General features: G+C 47.5%; 1 pseudogene; it reads right to left on the bottom strand.

Moving 5' to 3' along the window:
- Positions 1-9,279: 9,279 nt before the first annotated feature.
- LOC138998485 (ornithine aminotransferase, mitochondrial pseudogene) lies at positions 9,280-10,552 on the bottom strand (annotated as a pseudogene).
- Positions 10,553-16,230: the final 5,678 nt, after the last annotated feature.

The following is a 16,230-nucleotide window of genomic DNA, read 5'->3' as shown; positions in this document are numbered from 1 at the left end:
AGAACAGACATCCAAGGAAGTGCACTTTCCTAATGTGTACTATTGTTGAGCCTTGACATAGAAATAAAGCTGTGAAACCATCACATATGAAATCATGTATCCTGTCACTCATAAACAAGGTGTGGCAAAAGTAGACTTACAGTTGTGAGTACACAAACCACAGAGTTTGCTCTTTTAAAACATATTTTTAAATACTTTTAAAATATTTTTTAAGAAGAGAGGAAGGCAGAGGGAGAGAGAGAAATGTCCATCAGCTCCCTCCTGCACACCCTCTACTGGAGACCCAGGTGGGACTGTGCAATAACCTGGAATTCAACTAGGACATTTCCGTGAACTGGATTACACTCACCCAACTGAGGCACACTTGTGGGAGCAGATTTTATTCCTGTGTTATTATTTATTACTTATCATATTCCACACTAACAACTCTAAACCTGCATTTCCCACACTGTACATTTTCCCCCTGCCCTTTTATAATCTCTGCTTATGAATTTCCCAGCCTTACATGCAATCATTGATTTTCCTTTCTTTAGAATCGTTCATATTTTTCATAATTTTATAGACACTATGAAGTGTGTACTCTAAAAAAATACCAGTTTTTTGATGACACATAGCTATTTTGAGATTCAACACAAATCCTTATGTGAAATTTAATTTGTTTTGTTCCTGAGTAGTATTCCATTATATGCATAACAAGTTTATCTATTGATATGTCTATAAGATGGGTTATTTATAGGTTTGGGGTATTATAAATAAATCTGTTAGAAACTTTGAGTTCAGTTCTCTTTATTGTTATATTTTTATTAATCAGACAGTTGCAGTGTAGGTGAATGTTTCACATTTTAACATATGCAGAACTGTGATCTACAATGGTCATTGACTTTTCCTTCCCACCCACACAATGTGTATAAAAATTCCAGATTTTCTTCAACCCTGCCAGCACATGCAATGGTTAATATTCTTAAATGGTAGGCCTGGAATTGCATATAACATTAACTGGATTTTGTTTTAATTCCATTTCCCTAAGAATTTTTCATATTGAACATTTTTTCATACATTTACTTAAGCTGTATTTATCTCCTTTGTTAAAATGTTGGCTCAAAATTTTGCCTATATTTAAATAAATTTATTATTTTAACCAATATGAAGACAATTCAAATCTAAGACAGATATCTAAATTTCACTCATTCTTCAATAACTTAAGTGACTTCTTTGCTATATGGAACTATGGATTTTGAGTACTGGAAGGAAAATTGTGTGTGTTTTTTTAAATATTTATTCAATGTACTATTTAAACTCACATGTACCATAGACTCACAGATTTTATCTGCAATGTTAACATTCTCCACCACTCTTTTATAAGTCTTAGCGTTGAATAATACATTAAGTGAAGCACAGGTTTGTAATACTTGTTAATTTCCTTGTTATAAATACTCTCATTGTGGTTAGTTTAAAACTGTCAAAATGATGGCATGGAACATGGATATGATAAGATTTCAGTAGAATGTTATTATATTTTATTTTCAACATGCTGATGCAATAATAACAAATAACCTTCAAGAACATTCATAATAAAATATTAAAATAATTGGGAAATGGCAAGTTTTAAAAATTTCTTTAAACTTTGATTTACATGCAATTGATTTTAAAAATACATTAAAAAATATTTTTTGAGACAACCAAGATGGCGGCGTAGGGAGCGGACCTGTGTATGCTGCTCTCTCACAGCATCATTGAAACTATCAACTATGAAGTAAACAACCGCCACTCAGAACCATGGGGAAGTTGGCCCAGTGGGAGATCTACAGCTGGAAGAAAAGAAAGAAGCGCAGTGAGACTGAGTGGGAGCTACGGAGGCACCAAAACCAGAGGTACGCAGTCACACGCCACGAGGGCTGCAAATGGATTCTCGGTTTTTTACAAACCCTCGAATCCTCTGGGCTTGCTCGAGGAGGGTCTCTGAGGCCCCAGATCCCACAGGGAGAGGCGGCCACGGCCTTGCAGTGGTCGGAGAGCGAGGGAAGCTCTGACACGCAGCTGCTCGCCGGCACTGAGGGACAAGAAGTCCTGGTGTCCCGGGGAGGCGAGGGGCGCAGAGACGCCGCCATTGCTATTTCCTCCACGCTGGCGACTCCCTGTGACCCCGCCCTACCCTCAGGGCTGTGCCAGAGGCACAAGAGGGAATGACTGTGCTTTTACAAACTCTCAAATCCACTGAGCTGGTTCGGGCGGGTCTCTGAGGCCCCAGGCCCCAAGGCGAGAGACTGCACGGCCTTCCAGCGGTCAGAAAGCAAGGGAGGCTCTGGCGCTCGGGTGCTCGCTGGCACTGAGGGACGCAAAGTCCTGGTGTCCTGGATAGGCAAGGGGCCGCTGAGTCTCCACCCCGGCGACTCCCTGTGACCCCACCCTACGCAATTTACATTCCCATCTGGGCTGTGCCAGACTCTCAAGTAGAAACGCCTTTGCTTCTGCAAACTTTCAAATCCACTGAGCTGGTTCAGGCGGGATCATGAGGCACCAGACCCTACGGGGAGAGGCAGCACGGCCTTGCAGCCATCAGAAAGCGAGGGAGACTCTGTTGCACAGCTGCTCGCCGGCACTGGGGGACACAAAGCCCTGGCAGAGATTCAAGGGGCCGCGGAGACTCAGCCAGTGCTATTTGCTCTGCCATGGCGACTCCCTGAGACTCAGCCCTAATCAATTTACATCCCCATCCAAGCTGTGCCAGGTGCACAAAAAGACCCACCTGCGCTTTTGCAGCCTATCCCAACAAATTGCAGACTTCAACTGCTCGCAGCCATGGGAGACACACTCAAGAAGCAGACCCAGGAGAACCAGGATGGCGGCATAAGGAAGAGACCTGTGCGTGCTACCTCACACAACAACATCGAAACTACCAAATATCAGACAAACACCTATCATACAGAACCATGGGAAAGTTGGCCCAGTGGAAGCTCTACAACTGGAAGGAGAGAAAGAACATTGAGACTGAGTAGGATGTGACACCAAGTACAGAGCCCAACCCAACAAACTGCAGATTTCAACTCCTCACATAGAGAGAAGCACATTGAGACTGAGTAGGATGTGCAGAGGCACCAAGTACAAAGCCCATCCCAGCAGGCTGCAGATTTCAGCTCCTTGCATCTGGGAGGGACTCAATCGGGGGGCAGAGTCGGGTCCGGGGCCGGCCAGGGCTGGGCCTGACTGGGCCGGCACTGTGGAACTGCTGTACCAGCAAGCGCACAAAGATGCTCACTGGTCCCAGTCTCTTGTGGGGCGCTGGGGGACAGCAGACAGGCAGTCTGTGCACTTGGTGGAGGGCAGGAGTGCTGGATGTTCAACCACCAGGAACGCCTGGAGATTTTGTCTGGTGGGGAGCCGCCGGCAGGGGACAGAGGGCCAAACTTCCTGTTTCCCCGGTAAGGCTGGGATGGCCCCGGTGAGGTTGAAACGGCCCCCATAAGGTAGGGACGACCCCGGTGAGGTAGAAACGGCCCCCGTGAGGTAGGGACGACGCCAGTCAGGTCGAAACGGTCCCGGTGTGGTAGGGACAACCCTGGTCAGGTCGAAACGGCCCCGGTGTGGTAGGGACAACCCCGGTCAGGTTGAAACGGCCCCGGTGTGGTAGGGACGACCCCGGTGAGGTTGAAACGGCCCCCGTGAGGTAGGGACGGCCCCGGTCAGGTCGAAACGGCCCCCGTGAGGTAGGGACGACCCCAGTCAGGTCGAAACGGTCCCGGTGTGGTAGGGACGACCCTGGTCAGGTCGAAACGGCCCCGGTGTGGTAGGGACAACCCCGGTCAGGTTGAAACGGCCCCGGTGTGGTAGGGACGACCCCGGTGAGGTTGAAACGGCCCCCGTGAGGTAAGGACGACCCTGGTGAGGTTGAAACGGCCCCCTTGAGGTAGGGACGACCCCGGTGAGGTTGAAACGGCCCCCGTGAGGTAGGGACGACCCTGGTGAGGTTGAAACGGCCCCGGTGTGGTAGGGACAACCCCGGTCAGGTTGAAACGGCTCCAGTGAGGTCGGGACGGCCCAGGTGAGGTTTAAACGGCCCCCGTGAGGTAGGAACGACCCCGGTGAGGTTGAAACAGCCCCTGTGAGGTAGGGACGACCCCGGTCTGGTAGGGACAACCCCGGTCAGGTCGAAACGGCCCCGGTGTGGTAGGGACAACCCCGGTCAGGTTGAAATGGCCCCGGTGTGGTAGGGACGACCCCGGTGAGGTTGAAACGGCCCCCGTGAGGTAGGGACGGCCCCGGTCAGGTCGAAACAACCCCGGTGTGGTAGGGACAACCCCGGTCATGTTGAAACGGCTCCGGTGAGGTCGGGACGGCCCAGGTGAGGTTTAAACGGCCCCCATGAGGTAGGAACGACCCCGGTGAGGTTGAAACAGCCCCCGTGAGGTAGGGACGACCCCGGTCTGGTAGGGACAACCCCGGTCAGGTCGAAACGGCCCCGGTGTGGTAGGGACAACCCCGGTCAGGTTGAAACGGCCCCGGTGTGGTAGGGACGACCCCAGTGAGGTTGAAACGGCCCCCGTGAGGTAGGGACGGCCCCGGTGAGGTTGAAACGGCCCTGGTGAGGCTCAGACAGCCCTGGTGAGGTTGAGACTACTCCAGTGAGGTTGGGACAAATAAAGGGGACCAGTATGGACTGATGAACAGGGGTAGATACAGAAGCAGAGCAACATTGAACAGAATGTTAAACTACAGTGGGAAGCCTGGGGAGGGTTGGGGGGGGGATTAAGAGACCAACTGAAGGACTTATATGCATGCATATAAGATTAACCAATGGACACAAGACACGGTGCGGGGGGGCAGGGCGGGGGGTAGGGGCCGGGGGAATGTCAAGGGGGGGAAAAAAGGAGACATATGTAATACTCTTTGTAATACTTTAAGAAATAAAAATTATTAAAATATTTAAAAAAAAAAAGAAAGACACTTCTTGAAAATGCCTAAAAAAAAAAATATTTTTATTGATTTCAGAGAGCCTAGGGATAGGGAGAGATAGAAACATAAATGATGAGAGAGAATCATTGGTAGGCTGTCTCCTGCATGGCCCCTACTGTCATGGAGCCTACAACCCATTCATGTTCTTTAACCAGGAATGTGAAGATAGTCACTGTAGTTGCTTTGGATGACCAGGATCAGAGTGTGGGGTATTGCCTATTCCATAGGCCCCTGTGGAAAAACTTGTCCTTCTCCTCAGGAGGCCTCACAGTTTGCCTTCAGTCCTAGGCTGCACTCAGAAGGGTAGATGTGACTCTTTAGCAACATCTGTACCAGAGGGAAATTTATAGAACTAAATGCAGATAGAAGTCAGTGGCTTATACTTTTGCTTAAAAGTGTATCTGTAATGTACTTTAGTATTTTCACCACAAAGATAGTTCTCCAGAGGAAAATGCAAAGTACTAAAATTTACAGGGGGGCAGTATCGATGGTACACATCCGCAGTATTTCAGAAAATCTGGCAAAGTTCACAGTAATGGAGCAAGGTATGGAACAGAAGATATAATATTTGAGATAATTAGGGGCCTTCGACATTTAACATACATCTGTGTTAAAAAATCATCTTTAGAAAAGCAACATCACCCTCCAAGAGTTCTCCAGAGGATGCCTCTATTTTAAGAAAGACTGCAAGACCTGGACAGTGACCCCAGTGGTTAGGGCCTTTGCTCAATAAGCCAATGGTGTTTGTTTCCATTCCTAGTCAAGGGCACAGACCTCTGTTCCTGGATTGTTTCTAAGCCCAGTGCAGAACATGAGTGGGAGGCAACCAATTGATGTCGCTCCCCGCTTCTCTCTCTCTCTCTCTCTCTCTCTCTCTCTCTCTCTCTCTTTCTCTCTCTCTCTCTCTCCCCCTCTATCTCCATCTTCTCCCAGCATTCCACTCTCTCTAGAAGTCAATGGGGAAAAAGTTTATCCTAGAGTGAATGGGGATAAAAGAAAAATAAAGACTGCACGTTGACCGACTCATGGTTTCTGCTTAGTGTTTTTAGACAGTAGAAACGCGGGTTTCTCTAGGGAAGCACAGTTTCTAGTTCATCTGCGGTTCAACACCCTCCAATTTCTGAAGTTATGTTGGAATCCCTCAGAATCATCTTCTCCCAAGGGAAAGTAAATTTTTATCACTCAAAGATTAACCTAAGTTAAAAATAAAATAAACACATTACTTTACTCAGAAACTATTGGGGATCTTTGTGCTTAAATAAAAGCAACAAGGGGATCATGACTATGACACACATTGTGTGGATTTATTCTGAAAATTTTGGTCTTGATTCTGTTAGCCTCTTATGTGAAAGAAGACAGACTTAGCAACATCTATCTGTACCAGATGTTTCCTTAAAAATACCAGTGAATGTTTTGAAGGAAACATTAAGAATTGAGGTGCTGTCTTGACAAGGTAGCACAGTGGGTTGGAGAATCATCTCATAATGCACCTCCCCCACTCCACACACACACAATAGATTGTGGATTTGATCCCTGGTTGGGGCCTGTATGAAATGCAACTGATCCATGTTCCTCTCCCATTAATGTTTTCTTATTTCTCTCCCTCTTTCTCTTTACTCTTTCTCTAAAATCAATCAACATATCCTCAGATGAGGATTAAAAAAGAACAATATAATAATTAAGGTATTGAATTTTCAAGAACATAGCATCAAATACAGAGCCATCTCTCTAGAACAATTATCAGAGAATCATTTGAATGCAGTCAATGTGTCTTCTTTTACCTGGGAGGCTAACAGAATCACTATCGCTGATCTCAGAAAAACCCCACATAATTAGTGTCACAGTCATGATCCCCTCCTTGCTTTCATTTAACTACTAAAATATGATGGTTTCTGAATAAAGTCATCTCTTCATTTTCATAACTTAGGTTAGACTTTGAGTGATAAAAATTAACTTACCTTAGTAGAAGCTGTTTCTGAGGGATTCCAACATAACTTTAGGCACTGGAGTGAGTAGAGCCTAATTCTCCCTCCAGGTCCCATGTGGCCATGCACCCCCTGTAGATGACTAGAACCTAGAAGTCCAGGAGTGATGTTCTGGGTAGACCCAGATACTTTCCTCTATTAGTTTCCAGCTTAGCTTTCACATGGGCAAGGGATACCCTCTCCAGGGATGTCCAGTTCCTCATTATTAGTGGGGACTTAGGAGCATAGAAGTCTTCCCCTCAGCTTTCCCCTACATGCACCCATCTTCATATTCCTTTCCAAGGATCCTCTATCATCCAGCTACTCCAAGAAGGCTCAGTCTTCCACAAACATTTCCAACCCATGCTCTATACCTCCTGTCTGTCATCACAGTCTGCCCCCATTCCCCACCTTGCTATAGCCTGAGGTGCTATGAACTGGCCCTGTGCTTAATTCATACCTGAGATGGGTCCTCCAGAGGGACACCAGCTGCCTGGACGAGCAGGAGAATAAGGGGCTCAACCGGTGGGGAAGAAAACCAGGCAGTGCTCTGTATCACCTCTCCGGAGATTCACTATGCACTTGCCAGTGGTTGGGGTGCACAGACTCAGAGATAAATATTCAGATAACATGAGCACAGAAACATGCAGGTAGAGAACACCCCCAGCCTCTGCTGGACACTCAGGTGCTGGACTTAGGTGCAGGCTCACACAGACCCATGCTGTAGACATAGGCAATACCTTGAGGGGAACACACACACACACACACACACACGCACACACAGAAACAAACAATTGGGGCCACCCTGACGTTGCCACAGGACACACACACACACAATAGACACAGCCCCATATGCTGGCAGGAACCCCTAAAACCAAACCTGTCCAGGGGCCCAACCTCTCTGTCCCCTCAACCTCACATCCCACAGTATATTGTCCCTCAGAGTCCAGGCTCCATCACCTCACTCCAGGTGCAAGGGTCTGCTCGGCACAGGCCAAACTTATGGTGGGGGGAGACCACCTGGAATGCATCTCCCCAATGTGGTATCATGTTAAGACCAAGCTTCTCCTTCAGGAAATGCTTGTATGGTAGAATGGTCTCACCATTGAAAACACACAGCACCATTTCCTGGAGAATCCATGCTACCTCCAGGACTGGTTGGGCAGTGGTATTTTTCATGAAATGAAAATGGAAAATTACCCAGAAATGCAAAAATAGAGAGATTCAAACAATGCCCGTGGGGCTCAGGAGAGTGTATGGGCTGCTCAGAGGTACGTGAACTCATTTGAGGGCCTCAAGTATCAGGAGCTGCTCCAGAATGCCTGGGGGGGATCTGGGCTCCCCAACCACCTGAATCCAAAATATACAGTCTCAACCCCTGGCTGGAAGGTGCTGAGACCACAAAGCCCATGTCCAGGCCCAGAGCTTTTCCCAGCCCCTAGGGTTTAGTCTCAGGGAGCACAGATGTCATAATTACCTGTGGGTGACTGTGCAGCTCAGCCCGCTCCCCACACTCCACACTGACAGTAGGGGCCCCTCCCCTCCTGTCCTCTCCCTCACTGTGTGCTCTGCCCTCATGAGAACCCTTATGGCTGGTTCACCACAGGGTCCCTGCCTGGTCTGTGATGGTGTTCGCATGTGTTTACTCATTTGGGAAAAAACAAACAAATATATTGATCAGAGAGAGAAGAATAGGGAGAGGGAAGCACCCATTTTGTGTTCCACTAATTTTATACATCGTTTCTTTTTTTAAAAAAATATATAGGCTTTATTTTAAATTTAAAGTAAAACTGAAAATGAGCATATTTTTTACAAATTATACCAACACTGAAAACGTAATTTGGGAATGTTGAACATTAGTTCTCAATTCAAAATAATGACATATCTTGGTGTTGGCTAATGTAAAGTTTCTTTAAACCTAGTACTTTTATATAAGCTTAACCATTTCATCCTAAAATTCAGTGATTATGATTCAACTTTAGAAGGTTAAAGCAGTCTTCTATGTAAAACCCCATATACCTTTTTGAAATACAATATATTTACACCAGCGTGGAAAAGATAAAAACCTGTAAACACCACATGGGACTTGCCGAACAGGCTGCCTACATACAGAGGGAGCATTTCGCCTCAGCACACACACACACGTGATCAAACAGACTCCCTCACGTTCTCTTACACAGCCACCTGCGTGGTTATAAATGCCGCTCTAGCATGTATGAACTGAAAATAACATATGTTTTAAAAGGTCCTTGAAGACACAGGGGAGTGGAATGAGTCTCCGCTTAGAGCAGCAACACAGGGGCTGTTATGAGGATGTGGCTGAGCTGCCAGCCCAGCTGGCTCTGCCCCCGGAGAAGCAGGCCCCTCAGAAAGACAGGATGATCTTGTTGATGATCTGCACAGCCTCCTGGACCTCGTCCCCCTTGATGACCAGCGGAGGCGTGAACCTGATGATGTCACTGTGGGTGGGCTTGGCCAGAAGTCCATTATCACGAAGGCGCGGGCGCACCTTCCAAACATCGGAATCTTTGGTTTCCCCGGTGACAGTGGCATCCAGCAGCCCCTTCCAACGCACTGCAGTCACGATGTCCCAGGGCAGCTTCCTGAGCTCATTCTCTTCTTCCAAAACCTCGCAGGCGGCGTTGGCCCCGCGGCTGCCCAGGGGGTTGCCCCCGTACGTGGAGCTGCGCTCCTGGGCTGGATGGTCAGCATGATCTCGTGGTCACACAGCACCGCCCACACGGGATACAGGCCAACGGAAAGGGCCTTGCCCAGGAGGACGAGGTCAGGCCTGACGTTTGCATGGCCGACCGCCAGCCATCGACCAGTCCTGGCCAGTCCCGTCTGGGTATCATCCAATAAACAGGACCGGGTGCCTGGCGCAGAGCTGGCACACACCCCTCAGGCAGCCTGGGACGGGACAATGACGCCCGCCTCGCCCTGAATGGGTTTGACCATGAACACACCATCGTTTGGATCCTGAAGAGCACGATGGAGAGCAGGCAGGTCGTTGTAGGGAATGATCTCGAACCCCGGCATGAAGGGGACAAAGCTATCATTGCTGCTGGGGTCCGTGGAGCTGGAGATGGCACACAGAGTCCTGCCCCAAAAGTTTCCAGCTGCAAAGACGATCTTGGCTTTGTCCTGGGGGATGCCCTTCACGGTGCAGCCCCACCGCTGTGCTAGTTTGCAAGCGGTCTCCCTGGCCTCCACCCTGTGCTCATGGGGAGAACCTAGTGGTAGTTGAAGAGCTTCGTGACGTTCTCCTCATCCTCGCCCGGCACGTTGTTGTAGGAGGCCCACGAGATCGGCGTCAGCCTCTCCGCCTGGCTCTTCAGGGCGTCCATGATCTTGGGGTGGCAATGCCCTTGGTTGATGGCGCTGTGCGCACTCAGGAAATCAAAGCATTTCCTGCCTTCCGCATCCCACAGGCAAATACCTGTCCCTCTCTCCAGGGCGACTGGTCAGGGGTAGTAGTTGTGAGCGCCATACTTGGCTGCCGGTTCAAAAACGTCACCAGAGGATAGAGGGCCTTGGACCGTCTTCTCAGTCGTCTTCTCAGTCTTAGCAGAAGCCACTGACGTGTGGCGCCCCGACAAAGCCCCGCCAGTCTGCAGACAAGCTATCTTGGAAAGCATCGTGTCCTGGAACAGGAATCCCACCGACCAGCTATCCTTTCTTCCCGCGGTTTAGATGGAAATGCAGATTGTTAACCCTGTATCCAGGGCCGGTCTGCTGGGTCCAATAATCCCTGGCAGTGCCTCCAGCTCCAGAACCAGTGGCTACATCTTGGCAGCAGCACACTTCCCCACATTTATTATACTCATAAATCATATCTCCAGAGCATAGACCTTTGTGATAAGCAACTTTCTGTTTCTGACTGGCAGCTCTTTCACATTCAACCCACTGGTGACGTCTTTTTCCACTGAGAAATTCCTGTGAAATCTCATTGTTACTGTGTGGCTCTTTAGTGTTAAGAGTGGCCTGGTGCTGGAGAAGCCCTGAGATGGTTGGGGAGTCTTTCCCAGCCTCCATGCTAGCTGCAGGCATCCCAGATAAGTAGAAGCAGCAACTCCTCACAAGCAAGGCACTCTCCATATCTTCTTTCCAGGGCTTCTCTCCCCTGGCATCCTTCTGTTGCTGGTGAGGGTTTGCACTGAAACACAAGTCTCTCACACACGCATCACTTAAGAACACATTTTTCTCAAAGTAAACCACTTGTAACTCACTTAGGTGCAAAATATCTTTTAACACTGAGAAGCACGGCTTACACAGAAGGGTCCTCTGGGTGGCTGCAGCTGTCTTGGAAGCCCTGACCTGAGACTCTCCTACAGATACACTGTGCTCAGAATAGGCCTCCATTTTATGCCAAGGATCTGAAAACAGAGAAATGATGAGAAATGAATGTTGACTTTGGTGATAGGAGGAAGTCCCATTATAAACATGGGTTGCACATACTACATTGGTTTCATGCAACTGGCTGAAAATAAAAGACCTGAAAGATGGATTAATAAGAGGCCCCTGTGTCAGGGGATAGAGCATTGGCCTGCGGACTGAAAGATCCCAGGTTCGATTCTAGTCAAGGGCATGTACCTGGGTTGCTGTCACATTCCCAGTTGGAGGTGTGCAGGAAGCAGCTGATTGATGTTTCTCTCACATAAATGTTTCTAACTCTCTATCCCTCTCCCTTCCTCTCTGTAAAAAATCAATAAAAAATATATTTAAAAAAATAAGAGGCCACTGTGAAGTAATTGACCACTGAAGATCACAAAACAAAGGAGACTTCAAGAGAAATAGAGCAAAAACATGGCAAGCACCACATGGAAGAGAAGCGGACTGTCCAGCTCATCCTGCTGCCAGCAGCATTCAGTACATCTCCTCTGATGGTAACATGGGCAAGCTGTGAAGAAGGTTGGTTACATCACATTCCAAGTAAAATTCAATAAACAAGCAGCTGGTATTTTTGGGGTATCTAAGCATATACACCGGGTGGCCAGATTATTATGACCGGCCAAATTATCATGACCACCCCATCAGTATAATGAAACGAATTAGTTATGCAAATAATAATAATAATAAAACTTTGAGAGTATCTGCTTAGGAAGTTTTCAATATTCAGTATTTTGGAAGTGTCAATGAAGTACTGATGGGGTGGTCATAATAATCTGGCCACTCAGTGTATGTGCTCCTTATAACACTTGCACAGGTCCATGTTGTAGTATACTGCAGAAAGAGATGTGCAGAGGAATAGGTGATGTAAAAAGGACACAAAGGCAAAGATAGCCAAAGCTAAGAATTCATTGATGGAATGAGAAGCCAGCAAAGGGTCAAGTATGGAAAGGGAAATGTATAAATGAGGGGTGGCCATTAGAACCGGCACCAAACACCATTGGACAGGAGCAGGTTCCTGGTACAATCTGAACACCATCCTTAAGTCATACCTTTTCCCAGTTGACACTCATCCTCTGAGATCATCCTGTACATTCACTCTGGAGAAACCCAGGGTTCTCCCTGCACCTCCTTCTCTAGAAATATCAACAAACTAAATATTCTGAGAATCAATGAATGACAACAGAGGTGAGTGGCCATCACTTGCCCATATCATTCGGTTTACAATAATATTCACAGAAGGTAATATTACAAACAACAATGGAAGGAGGGTCTTACAAGAACAGCTCCTGGTTCATGTAAGTAAAGAAGATACCTGGCACAGGCATTCACCAAGGTCCTTATCTACAGGAAAGGTGCAGAAGTGGAAGCCATGGATCTGGATACAGTCACCCTTCCTGGGTGAGGAAGAGCAGGAGGGACCCATTAAGCTGTCTGTAAGACTGCTGACACCGACACACTTCCTGCAGTTTCTGAGGCAACTGGTGTTAGGGAGGTTTATGGAGTCTATTGCTCAGGGCTCTCTGCAGAGCTCAGCACTGGCAGCCACAGCCCATTCGACAAGACAGTGGGGGAAATGAGCAGAGCCTATGGTCTTGCTTTGAGAGAGAGAGAGTGCTATGTCTGGAGAATAAATAAAGAGTGGGCATCACTTCAGGACACTAGGAGAGTTGAAGGTCTTACCTACAAATGATACAAGTGCAAACACTTCCAGCATCACATCACAGTATAGATGTCTCTGAGCATCACAGTACAGACGTCTCTGAGCAACATCAAGGATCTCCCACTCCTCCTGAGAGAAGGCAATGGCCACGTCCTTACCTGTCATAATGGAGACAGTACATCCCATAATAAGATTCTCTCTTGAGCTGCCAAGTTTATCACACTTCCCACCATGCACATCCATCTGCTTCCTCTACTCCCCACATCAGAGAAGATAGCAGGCCTTGGTCCCATCAAAGTCAATCTCTCCTTATATTCCTATTGATGCTGTATCTCCCACAACAATAAAGGCAGATGAGCAGTTAGAACATACCTGTGCTCTGATCCTCAAATGTGAGTCACACTGCCCCTTTTCAATAACAGTGGGTGTCAGTAACGTAGGGTAGGAGGAGATGTTGCACATAAAGGGAGTGTGAGTGACTTGACACTGGTCTTGTCAGGCAATACCCATGTGTCCTCCTATTGTCCCTCTAAGACACCAAAATGGTAATGCCCATTACACTTCCGACTCCAATCCCAGTTTGCTGAGGCCATCACTTTGCATTACCTGCTGCCCATAGTTCTTTGATCCACACTTGTCTCACAGCTTCATTCCCAGAGGCACATATTCACTAGTGACATGAATAAGCCATCACAAGGACAGGTTGTTTTCTAACTAGTTTATTTTCTAAAATTCTAGTTCACCACCTCTGTAATGTATTTCTCTCTCAACCTTCTCTGTTCTCCCTTCCCCATGCTGGTGGAGACTTTCAAGTGCAGGTGACACTGATGTATGCTATCCCATTCCTATTGTTCACTGGGTCAGCCCTCAACTAGAAATGACAAGTCGGCACATATATGTCACCTAAGCTCTGGACCTGGCATGTAGCACCACATCAGCCCATCTAGTTAGAAATTATCCTAAAATTTCCCATATCATGTCATGAAGACACCATCAGAAATGGACTCCCTTTCCATTCACTCATCTGTCAGTGTTAGTGATGAGGCCATTGTTTTGTACTACCTGCTGCACACAGTTCTTTGAAAAACACTTCTCTCACACAGCTTCGTTCCCAGAGGCACAACTACAAAGGTAACACAAATTTGCTGTGGCAAAGACGGGTTGTTTCCTAATTACCTTATTTTCCAAAATTACAGATTACCACCTCCATCATCCATTTCTCTTTGACCCTGCTCCCTTACCCATGCTCATGGAGATTCTCAAGCCCAGGGAACACTGATGGATACTATCTTATTTGTAACCATCAGTATGTCACCCCCAACAACAAAAGGCAGGTAGGTACACAAATTTCATCTAAGACCTGAACCTTGCAGATAGCCCCAAACACCCCTCTTTTCAGGCAATTACCCTAAAATTACCCTTGTTTTATCATCCAGACTCCACCAGAAATGGACTCTCCCTTCATTCACTCTTATATCAATGTCAAGGTGCTCTGGCTATGAAGTCACATTCCCTCTCCAAGTGCACATCACTCTGTCTCCCACACCTCTCTCACATCTGCGACCCCTACAGTCCCAGCCTCCATAGTCATCTCCTCACCCTCTTACTTATTACTCAGCATGTGTGGTCCAGAGAGTGCTTGCCAAATTCAAACAGGATCAAGTACTGCCTAGACTCTGATAGTCCACACTCATAGAGACAGCCTTGAGTCCTGCTATGAAGGCTTCTCTCCATGACTGTTTTTTCCTGCAATCTAAACTATGAAGAACAACAATCGGATTTCAGATACCCAGAGCCCACCTCCCGTGGTGGTGCACTTGATGTCCCTTCACCAGTCACAGCCAACATCTCTCCACTTAATTGTTATTCAGTCACAGCTGCGCTAGCCCTCTATACATACTTAGTGAGTCTCACAGATGACCATTCAAGCCACTAAGCTAAGCCACAAGACTGACTGTTACTCCACCAGCCAGGCCACCTTGAGGGACACAACAATATCCTGGAGAGGGTTTAGAGAAATAAATATGTACCAACCCAATCTCATCTTGTTTGAATTACTCTTTGGCCTCCAATTAATTTCAGGTCCACTCATCTTTTAAAGGCCTTTCCCACTGAAAAACCATTATCTCTCCCCTACACTCTACATGACACCTCTGTCACTATGCTGTGTTGTGACACTCACCTCCCACAAACAGTGGATCCAGCAGGAAAGCTAGCACTCAGGCTCACACTGTCCCTTCTGAGCTACTACTACCATTACCAACCTGACCATGATTCCCTTCCCTGTATTAAAGTGATCTACAGTCCTGGCTGATATCTGAGATGGTTGAGCATAGTCACATGCACTGGTGAGGTCACATGCCTGGGTTGTGGGCTAGAGCCACAGTAGGGGTTGTGCAGGCAGCAACTGATCCTACTTTCTTGCTCATCAATGTTTCTCTGTCTCTCTACCTCTCCCTTCCTTTCTACATCTAATATATATATATGAAACATACCTGTCAGTTCCTGAATCAGCTTACTCTTCACTCCCAGTCTTGGCATATTCTGGAACCTATGCCCTGGAGGACCGCCCACTCATTACACTGGTTGCCAGAAACAAGGTCCACTTCATAAAGCCCTCGTCATGGACTTAGGATTCTGGGCTTAGTGTCTGTTCAAAGTATCCAGGTCCAAGGGCTACAAGAGCAGCTGGATAGGCCAAGGACTCCACTCTATCAGAGGCCACAAGTGTGTGAGACCCTGAAATAAGTTCCACAAACCCGTACACCTAACCGATTCTGCATTTGCAGCAATTTGTGGAAAGAAAATGGTCTGTGAGAGCCTGGCAAAAACCAGGCTCTATGGGCTCAGGCTGCTCAGTGCCCTTGTCCAGCCCAGAGGCCAGGTGCCCTCCAGATGCCTGAATTATCTCAGGGCTCAGTGCTCACTCTTGCCAGTTACCTTATCATTTACAGGACTTCCCCTTCCTGTCCACAATGCTGTCCTCTGTCCTCTAGCCTATTCTTCCTCTGAGCAATGTTAGGAAAAGTTAGAATCCTACCACAGAAAATGTCCCTCTATTTTCACAACCATCTATGGCCCCAGCGTTCTGAGAATGAAATTAAAACTCCTCGTGCAAAACCACACCTCATCTTCTCTGTTGCCTTTAGACCCCAAACCGGCCAGGGGTCTCCTACGCCTCCAGGCTCAGCCCCACCCCCGTGTCCTTAGAAGGTGGCATTGCAGCCTGTGGCCCTTTCCCCATCACACCCTGTGTCATCCACG

The sequence above is a fragment of the Myotis yumanensis genome, unplaced genomic scaffold (assembly GCF_028538775.1).
Source record: "Myotis yumanensis isolate MYYU_CA2020_CCGP unplaced genomic scaffold, mMyoYum1.0.hap1 SCAF_20, whole genome shotgun sequence".
Lineage (NCBI taxonomy): Eukaryota > Metazoa > Chordata > Mammalia > Chiroptera > Vespertilionidae > Myotis > Myotis yumanensis.
Note: the sequence above shows the minus strand (reverse complement) of the source record. Positions and strands in the feature narration are given on the sequence as shown.